This window comes from Haplochromis burtoni, unplaced genomic scaffold, assembly GCF_018398535.1.
Source record: "Haplochromis burtoni strain Fernald_Lab_line unplaced genomic scaffold, NCSU_Asbu1 Contig_135, whole genome shotgun sequence".
In the NCBI taxonomy this organism is placed as follows: domain Eukaryota; kingdom Metazoa; phylum Chordata; class Actinopteri; order Cichliformes; family Cichlidae; genus Haplochromis; species Haplochromis burtoni.
The window spans coordinates 116,626-132,409 of NW_024582496.1; the positions used below are offsets into that span (position 1 = coordinate 116,626).

Genomic DNA, 15,784 nt, shown 5'->3' on the forward strand with positions numbered 1-15,784 from the left:
GACCCTGTCCTGTATGCAGTGTGTCTGGTTGTGCTTCCCCTTGTCTCTTTAGGTCTGATTTGTCCCAGCTGTGTTACCGCCTGTTCCCCATCCTCTTGTTGTCCTGCTTGTGTATTTAAACACTGTGTTTCTCTCTGTTAGTTGTAGTTGTTTCTCTCCGTGCTGTGTTTTCACCCTTTGTGGTCCTGGCTTAATTCTAGTTCAAAGTTCCTGTTCTGGTTTGTTTTCCTTGTGTTTCTTAGTTGTTAGCTTCTAGTTTTCATTTTTGAGGTTTTGGTTTTGGTTTTTTTTATTTTTTTTTTTATTTTTTTATCAACTTTGTTTCTTATAAAAAATCTTCCCAGCAATAAAAACGGTCGCTTTAAGTTTCATTCCACATAGGTATGTCTACAGATTCATACCGGTCAAATGACTGGTGGAAGTATTGTTGAGACTTGCTATTCACTTTGTATCTGGATGCATCTGTACATCCAGATAGTTTCTTTAGGACAACACTTTATATTAATCCTCTCTATTTTGCATTATAAGGAGCATATAAGATGATGCACAGTTATGGGGGACTTATAAATAGCTAGCATAACCGTTTCTACGGGTTCCCATATTCTAAATCGTTATTCATTTATTTGCGGCTTTATAGTACTTTGGTGCAATAAAGCGTATTGAAAAAATTCACTTACAGACTTGAACTTTTTACCCACTGTGCAGTAACATTTAAACTACTGTGTGAATTATGGAATATTAGATGAAAAGCCTAACCTTCTGAATATTTAATTACACTATGGCAAGAGAGTCTGCTCTGCACTTTAACAATATGCCATGGCCTTATGTGATTTTGATTGCTTGATTACTTCTGTAACTCCACTGGGCCACCTGTTGCTGACAAATCTTTGAGCCCTCCAGTAACAGCCACCTGTATCTCAGTCTGATTTGCAGTAATATGGGAACAATTTCATTTTAGAAACCATTACATTTGGTGTGATTACCCTTCCTGCCTTTCAGCAAATCTGTCTGTATTCAAAAGTAGCACGTCAATCCCCAGGTTCTAGCAGAGCAATAATATTGTCGCTTATATTTAATAGCCTGTAGGGCTGCTTGACTGGAAGATTTATATTCTGGGGTACCTCACAGTTGACATGTGATATCAAACCACAAACCACAAATAAAATACATTGAGCATATTTATTGAACAATGGCTACCCCAAGGGCAAATAAAGTTTAAATTTTTTCATTTAGGATGTAACTTTTGTGTTTTACCTCCAGTAAAGTCCTTGCTGGACATACATTCATGTTGAAAAGAAAAAATGTATTCACTGGACTTTATATAGACTTTTAAAGGCCTCAGTTAGCATGTTAAACATTAACTTTCATGACAATATGATTGGAGGAAAGCCAAACATGTATGGTTTGTTTGGAAAGGCTACCAGGACAAAGCTTATTCTCTCTAAGAAGAACATGGCAGCACACCTTCTGTTTGCAAAGATGCATCTGAGCCAAACCCCAACTCTTTTGGAAAAATGTGCTTTGGACAGACGAGATGAAAGTGGAGATGTTTGGCCATAATGCACAGTGGCACATCTGACGCAAAACAAACACAGCATGTAGGCAAAAACACAAAATACCACAACGGTGGAGGGGTGATGGTTTGGGCTTCTTAGAGGATATGAACACTTTGCAATTATTGAGTCAACCCTGAATTTATCTGTATACCAAAGTATAGCAGAATGTCTAAAAAAGAAACATTTTGCAATGGCCCAGTCAAAGTCTAGAACTCCCTACACTGCAAAGAAGAGTGGGCCAAATTTTCTTCACAGCAATGAGAGAGACTGATGAAGTCATAGAAAAAATGGTTACTTCAAGCTATTGCCACTAAAGGTGGTTTTGCAAGCTACTGAATCATGGTGTGTACTTAGTTTCATAAGGCTGCATAGAGTTCTGTGAAAGCTTTCTTTTTCCAATGACTGCAGGGCTGAAGGAATAAAGGATCAATCTTTATAGAGCTTGCATGCAAATTTTTCATCTACACTGTGTGTGAGATCTACTGAGAACACGTGTCCAATTTCTTAAAGTGTAGCAAAATCTACTCGTCGTACTCATCAAAAATGGATCCCATCAGTATTTGAGGGCATCTTACATCTTACATACTTGACTTTGAAATATACAACACTTTTTCCACAAGAGCAGACAGCATGTTTTCTAGTTTTGTTTGAGCATTTTTAAGCTTTCAGCACACTTAATCACAATCTCTCAACCATGTCATTCAGCTTGTGCTGCCATCATTCAATTTGTCAGCACTTTAGAAAAGAAAAAGTACATCAAATATTTGAACCCCACAGGTGGAGTAGCCTTCGGTCTGCTGATAGTGCTGAGCACTTGGAGCCTGTGGTGCAGATGGTCTGTACAGGTTGACTCCTACTGATGTTGGAGATCTTCTGACTTTTGCCACCAGGAGGTCAAAGTTCACATGGGAATAGAGCAAAATTTATTCAAGGTTTCCTGGTGATGTGTCCTTATGACCTCTCTTCTAGCATCAGGGACACTGGTAGTGTAAAAACAGCTTAATTAATTACTGTTCTTTATTTTACCAGAGCTTCGGCCTCTTTACACCCCAGCTCTTCTCCACCTTGGAAGTCAGTGATGTTGAGCCAAAAACCTCCCTTCTGTGTCCTTATTACTGGCGTCACTAGTGAAATGTCAGCATAACTGCTAGATATTTTGAAATGTGACATCTGACATTTTCATTTAAGTATGGATGAATTTTAATGGGAAATTACTGCCAAGCTTGAGAAACGGTTAAATAGTTAGCAGACATAGTTATGCTGAAAATGTATTGCAAGGCACAGACTCTTTACATTTCTTTTGATTTGCTGGACAAATATATATTTATCAAAACACTGTGAGCTCTGAAAATCAGTGTTTTGCAGGTATGTGATGAAATATCAGTGTTAGTTGTTGTTTTTTTTAAATCAAGTATTAGCTTGGAAACCATCAATATGTTTGTGCGTGGACAAAAAAATGCCTTTACTTTATGTAGTTATTTGTATTCATCGGATGCTTCTTTGAAATCACCCACTGTGTCAGACCAAATTAGCCCATAAATAACCTGTGGAAATTGTCAGGGGGCGCTCCGCTCCACAAAAGATGATTATTGATTTTCAGTGCTGTAGCGCTAGTGAACACTAGATGTCGCCATTTCGCTGCTCGGCGGCTGTCACATGTGCGTCCATGTAAAGAGGGAGAGGGAGAGAGGGCGAGACCGAGTGCGGTTAAGGGACCGACTTGAGAAGTTTTGTCATAGACTGAGTAAAGAAGAGAGACAGCCGTGAGGGAAGTGAGCGGTAAGTCACTTTTCTTGTCATAACTATTAGGCTCTTACTTGTAACTTCTCTTCTTCTCTGCTACTTTCTATGTTCCGTCGATTTTCTAGCTCCAACAGAGATGTCAGTGACCTTGTTACAGAGATTTAACGTTGATAAATATAAAGCTTTCATGGGTTGAGGTTGTCTACTTAGAGGTGATAACCGTATCCTGGTGCCGTTTATCTTGTGCGAATTGTTTAATGAACGTTGCACTCCGTTTACTTAAAGGTGGGATTAGATTAATCATACTTGAGCTCACTCATCACCAATAAGGGAAAAAAAAACAACCTCTTTCTAACACTGGCCTGTCTGTTTTTAATACTTGTGAGCCACTGTCCATACTAGCTGTCCTGTATGTTGTGACTGTGGATATCTGGGGATGTTTGGGGATGGAGCTCTCTGATTGGCAGAGAAAGGGTTTCCTGGGTCTCGATGAAAGAGACAAAAATAAACTTGTGGAGAAGAACAACATTTCGAAATACCAACCATTCCTGAAGCTATCCCCTCCCATTAGTTTTCCTTTTTTTCTCCATGTGGGGTTAGAGGAACTTAAGGCCTCGCTAACTTCTCAAAGTTGTGGCTGGTCTGGCAAAGTGCAGAGGAATTCTCTGCCATACAATACAACCCTTATGTTAGGTTAGCAGAGGTCTTAAATCCTCCCATATGAAGCTGCCCCAGTATTCATGTGGCACATTAAACATTAATCTCAACTGAGATTGAGTTAAATTGCTTCTGGAAATCTGGTCTAAAACAGGAGATAATCTTGTACCTCTGGGCCCATCTAGTGTTATTCTTACTGTTGGAAAAAAAAACATATTTACCATATTTACATGTGTGCCAAAAAGTCACACATGTAAATAAACATTATTATAGAGTGAGAAAACCAGTTGTATGCGCACAAACAGATGCCACACTGTTGTTGTGACCACAATCCAAAGCAGCTATAAGACTTTTAAATAGGAAAAATCTGTGCTAGAAAAAACTCCCACTCTTTATAGAGCTGCTGTGCTAAACAAACAGGGATCTGAAGGTCATTTTCTTCCTTTTGGAGTTGCTAGTTAGTGTTACGCAGACCTTTAAACTACTGCCCACATCTTCTTTTTTTTTTAAAAAACAGATTAAACACTGTAATATGCACCCATGCAGCTGCCAGTTATTCCAGTAGGTGCACCTCTGTAAACAGCAATGTTACCTTTACGAAGGCTATCATATTCAAAATGAATTGACCAAAGTGTTCATGCATACTGTGCGCATGCTCGGAGGCTGCAGTTTGTTGACACTGACTGGCTTTTCAGTTATTTCTCCTGATATAACTGACAACTAATATAAATGTCAAGGATGGAATATTAGAAACACAAAATGCAGCATAATGCTATTCAAAAGCAGCACAAGCTGACCTAAAGCATGGCTGTATCTGCCATGGTCAAGCTTTCTGTGAGCTCACGATTTATTCCTTTGGGTTTAGAGATATGATTTATGTTCTAGCTCTATATCTCGTCCTTTCAGTAGAATATTATTTCCTCATGACTGAGTTTCCTTTTTTTTCCAGTCTGTGGAAACATTAGGGTATGTGATATTTAGTTTTCATTTTTTGTGCTACCTCTGTCTCAATAGTATCTTCTATGTTCTGTTTGGCTTCTTCTTGTTTCGTCAGTCAGATTCTGTTCAGCTGTGCTCCCTGGTGTTTCCCACCCCCTTAATTACTTGGTGTGTCATATTGTCTGAGTCTCCCTCTGTTCTTTGTTGTGTTCAGTTTCCTTCTTATAGTCTAGTTCCTGGTTTTTCCTCACCTGACTTATTTTCGTATGTTGTGTTTTGTTAATGTAAGTTTAGCACTAGTGACGGTGTGATGAAGCCCTGTGAATGTGCTGAATCTTTCCAGCCAATTCCTTCGCCAAAACACAGATCACACGAAGCCTTGTTCAACAGCTTCATTTTCGAGTCCTGCATTTTGGTCCTACTCTGCTGCCACTGACAATATTGTGAAGAACCTAATGTGATGCTTTTGTCCTGTCCTCTTCTGATAATCATTCCAGCACCTAACTTAAATCCAAAATGCAAACACTGCACTCACTACCCACTTAATTAGATACTTGTTTCCAGTACCAGGTTGACACTCTCCTGTACACATCTCAAAGGTCTATTGGACTGAAATCTGGTGACTGCGGAGGCCATTTGACTACAGTGAATTCATTTTCATGTTCATGAAACCAGTTTGAGATGATTTGAGCTTTGACATATCCTGCTGGAAGCACCTATCCATGATGGTACACTGTGGTCATAAAGGGATGGAGATGGTCAGCAATAGTGCTTAGATAAGCTGTGGCGTTTAAACGATGCTCAGTTGATACTAAGCGACTTAAAGTGTGCCAATACATTGTTCCCCACATCATTACACGACCACCAGCCTAAACAGTTGATACAAAGCAGGATAGATCCATGCTCTTACATGGTTTATGCCAAATTCTGACCCTACCATCTGAATGCTGTAGATGTTGAGATGCAACTTCTGTGAGCTTGTTTGAATTGTAGCTTCTGTCGCAGCTCACTGGATATTTTCTCTTTTTCCGATCATTCACTCTACAGAGATTGTGTGAGAAAATCTAAGAAGGTATGTCGTTTATGAAACAATCAGATGAGCCCACCTGGCATGAACAATCGTGCCACCTTTTCACCACCTTTCTTCCTCATTCTGACGCTTGATTTAGACCAGGGGTCTCGAACTCCAGGCCTCGAGGGCTGGTGTCCTGCAGATTTTAGATTTCACCCTGGGTCAACACACCTGATTCAAATGATTAGTTCATTACCAGGCCTCTGGAGAACTTCAAGACATGTTGAGGAGGTAATTTAGCCATTTAAATCAGCTGTGTTGGATCAAGGACACATCTAAAACCTGCAGGACACCGGCCCTCGAGGCCTGGAGTTCGAGACCCCTGATTTAGACCTTCATAGGTCATCTTGACCATGTCAAGATGCCTAAATGACTGAGTTGCTGCCATGTGATTGGCTGATTAGGTGTTTGCTTCAATGAGCAGTCGAACTGGAGTACGTAACAAAGTGGCCAGTGAGGGTGCGTTTTTTTTTCAGTGTTAATGAAAAATAATGAGTATAATATGAATCACATCAGGCTGATTGCCAAAATGCATAATTCAAGTTTGTAAATGTGGTAACAAAAACAAGAGATAAGACAAACTTTAAAACAAACATACACATATTAAACAGAACCTCAGTAAATTACACTGAGCATTCAGTAAATCTATCGGCATGTTTTGGGCACTTTTTCCCTTTTAGAAAAAAGGGAAAAAAAAGTTATGCTTACATTCTTTATGCAGCCGACTGCTGCTCATGGAATCTCCTGCTTTTACCCATCTCACAGTGACAGTCAGTCAGACTACCTTAACATATTCCAGGATGTGCACACGGTTAAACGAAGGAAGCAGCTTCCTTTCCCCAGTGTGTCCTCACACATTCCATCAGCTCCAGCATGGCTAAACTGATGAACTGATGGCTCTGGACAGTTGGCAGCTGCCACCCCACTGTTTACGTTTAGCCTGCAAAAAGTGTCCAAGACCAAAGCTGCTCTCTCCATTTAGAATTTTCAATCTGACATTTCTCGCTGTCTGCATTTCCCTCACTGCTTTACAGCGCACATGGCACCTAGCTCCGACTGGAGCTGTGAAAATGTGTTTGGGAGAGGAGGTGCTGAGCACTTTCTTTAATAGTCACAGTTGGTGATGTTTGCCCAACTCTAGCTCTGTGATCGACTTGTGGGCTTAGGTGTGGCTGCTCCCTGGATAATTGCCCTGAACACTGGCTGTACTGAAGGTGTATGTAACAAGGCTGCATTGTACTGCCGCCTGCAGCTCTGTGTGTGTTTTCATGTGTGCGCTGCTCTGTTCTAAATTCACTCTACCAATTTTCCCTCAGTTTTATGTTCCTTCACTACAGCTTTTCTTTTCTTTTTTCCCAGATTTCAGCTGGTGCTCTCCAGCTTTGTTCCCCTAGTATATTTTATTCCTGCAGTTTTCAGCTCTATGTTCTTATAGCACACTTTTCTCCAGCCCCGCAAAAAGAAAAAAGAGCCAAGAAGCAAAGCACTAAATACTCAGTATTATGCTGAATATAGGTAATGTGCAAGGTGTTTCTTGAGTGTCTGATTATAATCTTTCTCCTGCAAGGAAACAAGATGTTGCTTGATATCAGAAGAAAAAATGGGACGTCTTGGGTAAATCAAGGTGAAGGATAGCAAAACTATGTTTCAAAAATAAAGGGAAAAGGTTATTATTCAGTGGCAGCTCGGTGGCACGGTGGTTAGCACTGTTGCCGCACAGCAAGAAGGTCCTGAGTTCAATTCCACCATCAGGCCGGGATCTTTCTGTGTGGAGTTTGCATGTACTCCGGCTTCCTCCCACCGTCCAAAGACATGCAACTTGTGGGGATAGGTTAATTGGATAATCCAAATTACCACTAGGTGTGAATGTGCGAGTGAATGTGAGTGTGAATGGTTGTCTGTCCCTGTGTGTTGGCCCTGCGACAGACTGGCGACCTGTCCAGGGTGTACCCCGCCTCTCGCCCTATGACAGCTGGGATAGGCTCCAGCGCCTCCCGCGACCCTGAAAAGGATAAGCGGAAGCGAACGGATGGATGGATGAGGTTATTATTCAGAATAATGAACACTAATAGTAAGCAACACTGCAGACTATTGAGTTACATCAGAGCAAATTATAAATTGCTATGATAAGGCCAGTATAAACTCATTATCGGGCCAAACAGGCACACTACTAGATAAGATACAGAGACATTAAACTTTAATGGCCCTGATGGGTGTAACTAAGTAAAGGCAGCAGAGGGTATTTAAAAATACTTTTACATTTGACCTTTTAGGTTGTGGTAAATACACAAAGTCTTTACCTTTTTAAAAAGTATATAAACCATGTATATTTCCATGATTTATTCTGGCCACTCAAAATGCATTTCAGTGAAATAATAATAATGGATTGGATTTATATAGCGCTTTTCAAGGCACCCAAAGCAATTCCACTATTCATTCACTCTCACATTCACACACTGGTGGAGGCAGCTACAGTTGTAGCCACAGCTGCCCTGGGGCAGACTGACAGAAGCGAGGCTGCCATATCGCGCCATCTGGCCAACCCCAGTAGGCAGTAGGGTAAAGTGTCTTGCCCAAGGACACAACGACCAGGACAGAGAGCCCGGGGATCGAACCGCGACCTTCCGGTTACAGATACGCTTCCCAACCCCCCTGAGCCACGGTCGCCCTGTGATACTGTTAATCACAACTGTATGAAGTGGCTCTTTAAAATAATTTTATTGGACATATTTAAAAAATCCATGCAAAGACAGCGCGTGTAAAGGTGATGTTGGAAGAAATAGTCAAATTCTTTCCTTACATATTAATGACACGTTGACAACTAAAGTCATTTGCATTTAAATATTAAACCTAAAAGTAACATTATGACAAAACCTAGCCGGTGCTTTCATCCTTGGTTATCTTCACTGGTTTCCAGTGAAATTCAGAATTTATTTTAAAGTGTTATTAGTAAAATATAAAGGCCAACATGCTGAGACCTCAAACCAGCAGCTGGCCTCTCGGATCATCTGATCAGGGTCTTTTAACTGTTCCACGCTCTTTATTGTAAATCCAGAGGAAGCCACGAGGTTGCAGCTTTTAAACTTGCGAACAGCCTTCCTAAGCCAGGACGGCTGAATCAGTGGTTTCTAATCTGTGTTGACGTGAGTATGTAGGAATGAATCTGAGGCCGTGTGCTTGACTGTGTGTCTGTATGTTGGAACCAAGCAGACGATGTTTTTGGTAGAATCAATCTGTCTGTAACCACGATAGCTTTAAAGGTTTTTATTGAATTTTGATAAAACTCTGTAGAGGTGTAGATTCGTGTCAAGTCTGGTGTTTATTTTCAACATATTAAAAGTATGGCATAAAGTGCATTTGACCTCCGATCTCATGTTTGCGTTTCACATCTGCCTTTCTTTGAAGTTGACCCCAAATGCGTTAACTTTTACTGCACCACAAACTTCTTAAAGTAAAAAAAAAACCCCAAAATAAATATATGGAAAATACAGTAATGTCCCTTAAAAGTAAATAAGTCCCAGAGAGTGAGCTGCCCTCGCAGCGGGCTGCGCTCTCTGAGTGCTTCTCGTCTTTAAAATGTGGCTTTATCCAAACTTTGAAGCACTTTGTAGCTGTGTGTTTTAAAATGTTTAACCCTCTCAAGGCAGGCGTTGCCAGTTTGCAACAGTTAAAAACTAACAACCTGATTGTCCCACATACATATTTTACGAGTTTTTTTTACTCAGAAGTACCACTGCAGCACTTGGTTGTGCATTAGCAACAAAAAGTTTAATTTGAGCCTGAGAGGGTTAAACAGATCGTGAAATGGGGAGGGTGTGCCTTCCTATATGATGTGAGGCGAGTGAGCCATGTGATGTGCAGCACTTTAGCTCACAGGCTTTGCTCTGACTTATGTTGCATTTATATTATTGCAAGATAAAAAAACAGCACCTATTGTACGTAATGCTTACAGTCCTGGCATGGTGCTGAATTTGTAACCTATCGGTATTACTCCTTGTGTCATTTGTTAAAAGTGTGTCGAACAGCAGCCAATATGTGCCACTCTTGTTCATGTTTGTGGTGTTGTTGGTTCTTTAACTTTGTTACTTTCTGTGGAGAAGACAAAAGTCATAATATAGCTACACAAACCAGCAGTAAGCCTAGAGGTAAACAGAGTGTTGAAAGTGCTTGAAGCTACTTCTGCTACTTTTGTCCTTCCTGTGTGCTTTCATTTTTTGTGTTATTGATGTTGTGATATGGAGTTGTTGGATGGAGGACTGTATGTCTCAGAGATGATTGAAAATCTCCTCTGTAATAGATACTGGGCCATGAGTCTGGATTTATAAGTGAAAAATGGATGTCATCAATAAACCAGTAAGCTCTTATTTATTTATTTTTTTACTTTAACTGAATGTTAAATATAAGAGCATTGTGTAAAAGGTCCACATCACACAGTATATAAACTTTTCTTAAAGCAGCAGCTCGTTTTGCAAGAGAAGTTATCTATATGATAACTAAAAAACTAGTAAGCAGCTCTTAGGTCAGATTAGCATGAAAACAGGGAACAAAAGGCAGACTTAGGCAGTTCCCAAAGGAAACAATGTCCACCAGCATATCTAAGGCACTTTCATTTACATTATCTGTACAACAACAGAAGTATTACAAGTGGTGGGACTGCTGCTGGATGGATTGAATTTGTTTAAGTTTGCTGTCAACAATAAGAAAAGGAAATTGAGGCAGAGTGTGTTTGACAGCCATTGTCACCAATGACAATAATTTTCAGTTAACAGCTCGCACTCGACATCCCACTTGGTAGTTGTTTTATTTTTTCCCTGCCTGTCCTCTCTAGCTGTGAGGCACCAGCATGGCCTCTTACATTCTGAAGGGTCTATTTTGTCTGTTCCTCCTTATTGAGAGCTCTACTGAGATGTTAGCGCTGAGTGAAAACCACAAACCATAACGCACTTTTTCAGTGCTGCTAACTCCCGGTCTCACGCCCAGTTTAACACAGAAAAAATACAGTTTTCTTTCCCCCACGCTGCTTTTCTTGATGTTATCTCCTTTCCGCACACCCTTCATCTCCCTCTGTCCACTGTAATTTACTCCATTTACCCCGACATGCCCAGCCATACATTCTATTTTTCTGTTTAAATGGCTTGCCTTTCCTTTTACAGGATAAAAATAGCAGCAAGAATTTACGCTCTGTATATAGCTGAATCTTTTTAGCATTCTTGGTGGTGCAACTGTAGACTAATCTTTACATAGGGTGTAATTTTCAATTCTTCAACATGTAGACATCCTTCATGCTCCCATGTCCTTATTCAAAGATTCTCGCAAAGCTTTCTCTCCACCAGCTCTGTTTCCTAATATGAATTAAGCAAAGGTCTCGGTAAGAGCATGCCTCTCATTTACATTAATTTCTGGCAGCCACTCGTGGTTGCTGATCTTAATACGTTTAGTCTAACTTTGTTGAAGTTGGCTCCCCAGACGTGGATCATTCTATAGCTTCAGAGTGAAAATCAATTTTCATGACTTTAAAATAGAGATTATCTGTCTTCTAAAAGTAGAAGTAAAATGCCTTCAGAAAGTTTTCAGACCCCATGACATCCTGCAGCGTGCCAGACTGAATACAAAGGAAGTGGAATTTGTTGTTGACAGTCGACACAGAGGAGGTTATAATGAAAAACTGAACACAGCTTTAATTTTGTGCCTCCCCTAGTTTTTTTTTAAACATTTAACACAAATTGTGGTTTATAAATTATAGCATCAACTCTTCTTAGATGCCCTTGTTTACTTGTCACATCTGGGTTTTTTTTTCTTTTTACCAGTTCAAAACGCGACGTTTCTTTAAAGCTCAATAGGGAGCCTGTGTGAACAGCTATCTTCAAGGCACTACAGACTTTGATAGGGATTCATTCAAGTGTGTGTGTGTCTGCGTTTTTTGTCAGCCACTCAAGCACTTAGACGTTCTCATGCTGAAGCTTCTCTACTTTGCTTTACGACTGGTTCCCATGCACTTTTCAAGAGCAGAGCTGAAGCCTATTACAGTTTTATCAGTTACCAGCATAAAAGTTTGCTGTTGTCAAACACACTATGTGTTGATCTGATGAAGGTATATGAAAAATAAAGAAGCTGCTAATGTGAAATGTTAAAAAAGCTTTATGATTGGTCCGACAAATTATTAACCACTCACTTTGATTTGGTCTTATGATTGGCGAAGTAATCAGGTGCTTGGTGATTAAATATTGTTTTGTGTACAGGCACTGTACATAAGCAAAAATACCATTTTACCTTTAAAGCAACTTCATTACATTTGATTACTCTGCAGTGGTGACAACCATTAGAGGTATTTTCTGTCTGTCCAGCAGACTGTCTCATTCTTGTACTTGCCATGGTTTTGGATGCCTGAAGGGAATTTCATTACATCTGGCATGCTTGTCTACTTAGAGACACTGTGACCTCTCAAAAATGAGTTTTTGGGCATAATTCAAGAATTCATACGACAAAATTTCACAGACTTGTCTAACAGAATAAAATGATGAAATAATGACATTTTATAGGCAAAGGGTCAGACATCATGGTGATGTAGTAATTTCCGGCTAAAACCCTCTTCTGGAGGTTATTTTATCCCACAACTCAGGAACAGAAATGGGAGGTTTTTGACCTCATTTCAGGCTTTGTCTGATGCTGTCTTAGCAATGACTAACCGTGATAACTAATAACCCAACTTTCTTGGAATTTGAGAGATTGTTTTAGTCTTTTTGCTGCTAATTTTGCTGACAACAAAAATTACAAACTGTGTGTTGTCATAACCCAGCCGAGCAGATGTGGACACCCAACTTTGTGAAGAGGTGATGTAGGGGTTTCAAACTGGTACCATAGGAGTATCTAGTAAAAACTTCAGATGAGTTTGAATGAGTTTTTCAAACCCTTATCCAAGTTAGGGTTGCAGCAGTCATATAGCCATATGGGGCCTTTTTCATAACTGTGACTATGTGCAATATAGTAATACAAAGTCTACAAAGAATGATCATTAAGTTCTGCATGTTCCCTCACCTCTTTAGAGCATTTTTGCTATTATTGTCCAACACCCAAATGTCCAATTTTTGGTTCACTCTCTTCTCTCTCATTGGCTTTCTTTCCAGGTAACTGTTTTCCAGTTGCTCTCAAATGAATAGCTTGTAAATAGAGATGGGCATCATAATGACAACTAGGGCTGGGTCGTCACTGATTTCTAGAATCGATTCGATTCCGATTCACAAGGTCCTGAATCGATTTGATCCACGATTCGATTTGATTCGATTTGATTTGAATCTGGGAAACTTTGCCTCAGACAGTCAGAAATATTATAATTCAGATCAGTGCATTTACATATTTTTGTATCTATAAAAAGGAAGCTGACACTTTCCAGACTTTATCAAAGGTGTGAGCATCACAGCAGAGGCCTTTGTGTCAAAGTAGCTGAAGATAAAACACAGAAAAACATAAAGGTGATTTTCCTGGCCTGGATTTTATAAAAATATTCTGCAGTACATCAAAAACGAAAGAAAACCATTAATCAACATATGAACATTACCTCTGAAGTTACAGCGGTTTTATTAGAGACACAGCTAAGCATTTTGCATTTTGCATAATTTAAAAAAGTTTAAATTTGTTCAGAAGCCTATTGAACAGCAGAAATGAGGTTTTCTTTTCGGAAGTAAGTAAAAGGAAAAAAAAACATTGGCTGACAGCACTATAAACAACGGTAGACTTGTGCGTAACAAGCAAGCGAATAATGCAGAAAACAGATTTCGGGGATAGACGGGAAACTGTTCTTGAAGTACAGAGAGAGAGAGAGAGAGAGCTGTGCATGAAGTGTGATTTTTATTGTGGTGGAAGCAAAACAGCAAAAGTCAGAGTGAATCCATGACGATGTTTATGTGAAGCGCAGTTTGGATCTTCTTTTGCTGCTGGTTTGGTCAATATTGTTTGGAGAGAGATAAAACTACAGCTTTAGAATCAGCGCAAAAAGGGCGTAAACACAAAGCGCGGACCCGCCGAAACATCAGAATCAGCGAGCTGTCGGCTTTCAGCCCCGACCGTGTCCGTGCCGTGGGGTGAGAAAGACGACATCTCACTGATTCTGATCTGCGGGTCGTGCTTTGTGTTTACGTCTTTGTGCAGAATCCACGTTTCTGCTCTCATTTACTGTTTTAAATGTTTGGTGGTTGTCAAAATTTTGTGACGTTTCACCTGTGATTCTGGAATTTTGGGCAAAATACATTTATATAAAAAAATCGATTCAGGATTTTAATGAATCGATATCACGTTATCCAAGCCAGAATCGATTTTAATCGATGAATCGATTATTAAAACCCACCCCTAATGACAACGCCCCTAAATGACCCCAAAACATGTCGGAAAATGTGGATTATATCTCTATCATTTTCAGTAGTGATTGGGAGCCTTTACGACACAAACGGCAGGCAGGCAGAGTTAGGGAAGTAATTATAGTGCAGCATTGTATTAGAAGGTAAAGTATTTTCAACAGAGATTAAGTATAGAACGTATTTAATTTTGCAAATGAATCAAAATTTTAATTTGTATTGTTTTTTAATAGTACAGTATTAGATGATGGTTCTTGACAATAAAAAAAAATGAAACAAGGAGAAATGAAATTGAGTAGACATTAACAATAAAAAAGTCAGTTTTAAAATTACAGATATATTGTATGTACACAATGTTAAAAATATATACAATAAGATGTATAACAATAGAACAGTTGACTGAAAAATGATAAATATAACAAAAGAAGTATTCAAGCCAAATTTACAACCACCTTCAGCTCCAGTATGAGGAGGACTTAATGTTAGACTCAATGACTGCAAAGTGTACAGGCCTGTGATGGCAAAACGAGCCTAAATCATCACCCCTCCCCTACCGTGCTTCAAAGCTGGTATGAGGCGTTTGTGCTGATGTGCTGTGTTTTGGTTTCAAATAAGGCAGATCAACAAAAGAATCACAAAAATGGCATTTTTTAACTAGAGTTTTCTAAATCAGTGTCATGCTCATGTTTTTCATCCATGCATCCATCCATTGACCTCCACTTATCCTGATCAGGGTCGTGGGGGGCACTGGAGCCTATCCCAGCTACCATAGGGCAACAGGTGGGAAAGCCCTGGACAGGCGCCGGCCTCATACAGGGTTAACAAAGAGAGACAGACAATCATTCACACTCAAACCTCACATCACTGTCTATGGGCAATTTAGAATCCACAATTAACCGAACACCACTAACTGTATATTTTTGGACTCTGGGAGGAAGTCGGAATACCTGGAAGAAACTCAGACAAACACGTGGAGGACATGCAAACTTAGATCATGGAGTCGAACTCAGGTCTTGCTGTGGTGCACTATGATGCAACAGTGCTAATCACAGCGCTGCCCTCATGCAAGTAAAATTCAGTCTTTTATCTTTAATGAAATTTGAGGAGCTTTTAGGTCTTTTTGAGGCCCTTATGAAGGACATGGATATATGTGAGTTATTTGCACATTCTTTTAAGCTTTGATTTATGTTGTGGACACAGGGATGATGTTACATTTATTTTATAAAGTTTACCTTGATTATTGCGTTAATACTGTCATGGTCCTGAGTCTGAGGACTCAGTGTTTTGTGTTTCCTTATGCTTTTGTTCATTCCGAGTATGTATTCTGTTGTGATTTTGCCATTTGTTAGGTTTCTGTTCTTTGCCTGCCTGCTCCCACTTCTCTGTGTTCCCTCTGTCTGTCATGGTGTTATTGTGTCTGCTCATGAGTCTGCCTGTCAAGTTCAGTGTCCTGTCTGGTTCTCTGTGTC

The 15,784-nt window shown here is 39.8% G+C and overlaps 1 protein-coding gene across 1 annotated transcript in view; it reads left to right on the forward strand.

Annotated features, from left to right (window-relative positions):
- Window positions 1-3,233: 3,233 nt before the first annotated feature.
- The window catches only part of tspan4a (tetraspanin 4a), a 166,824-nt gene continuing 154,273 nt past the window's right edge, over window positions 3,234-15,784 (forward strand). Inside the window, exon 1 of the mRNA XM_005930767.2 lies at window positions 3,234-3,335. The gene's annotated coding sequence lies outside the window, so the exon portion shown is untranslated. The remainder of the gene's footprint in view (window positions 3,336-15,784) is intronic.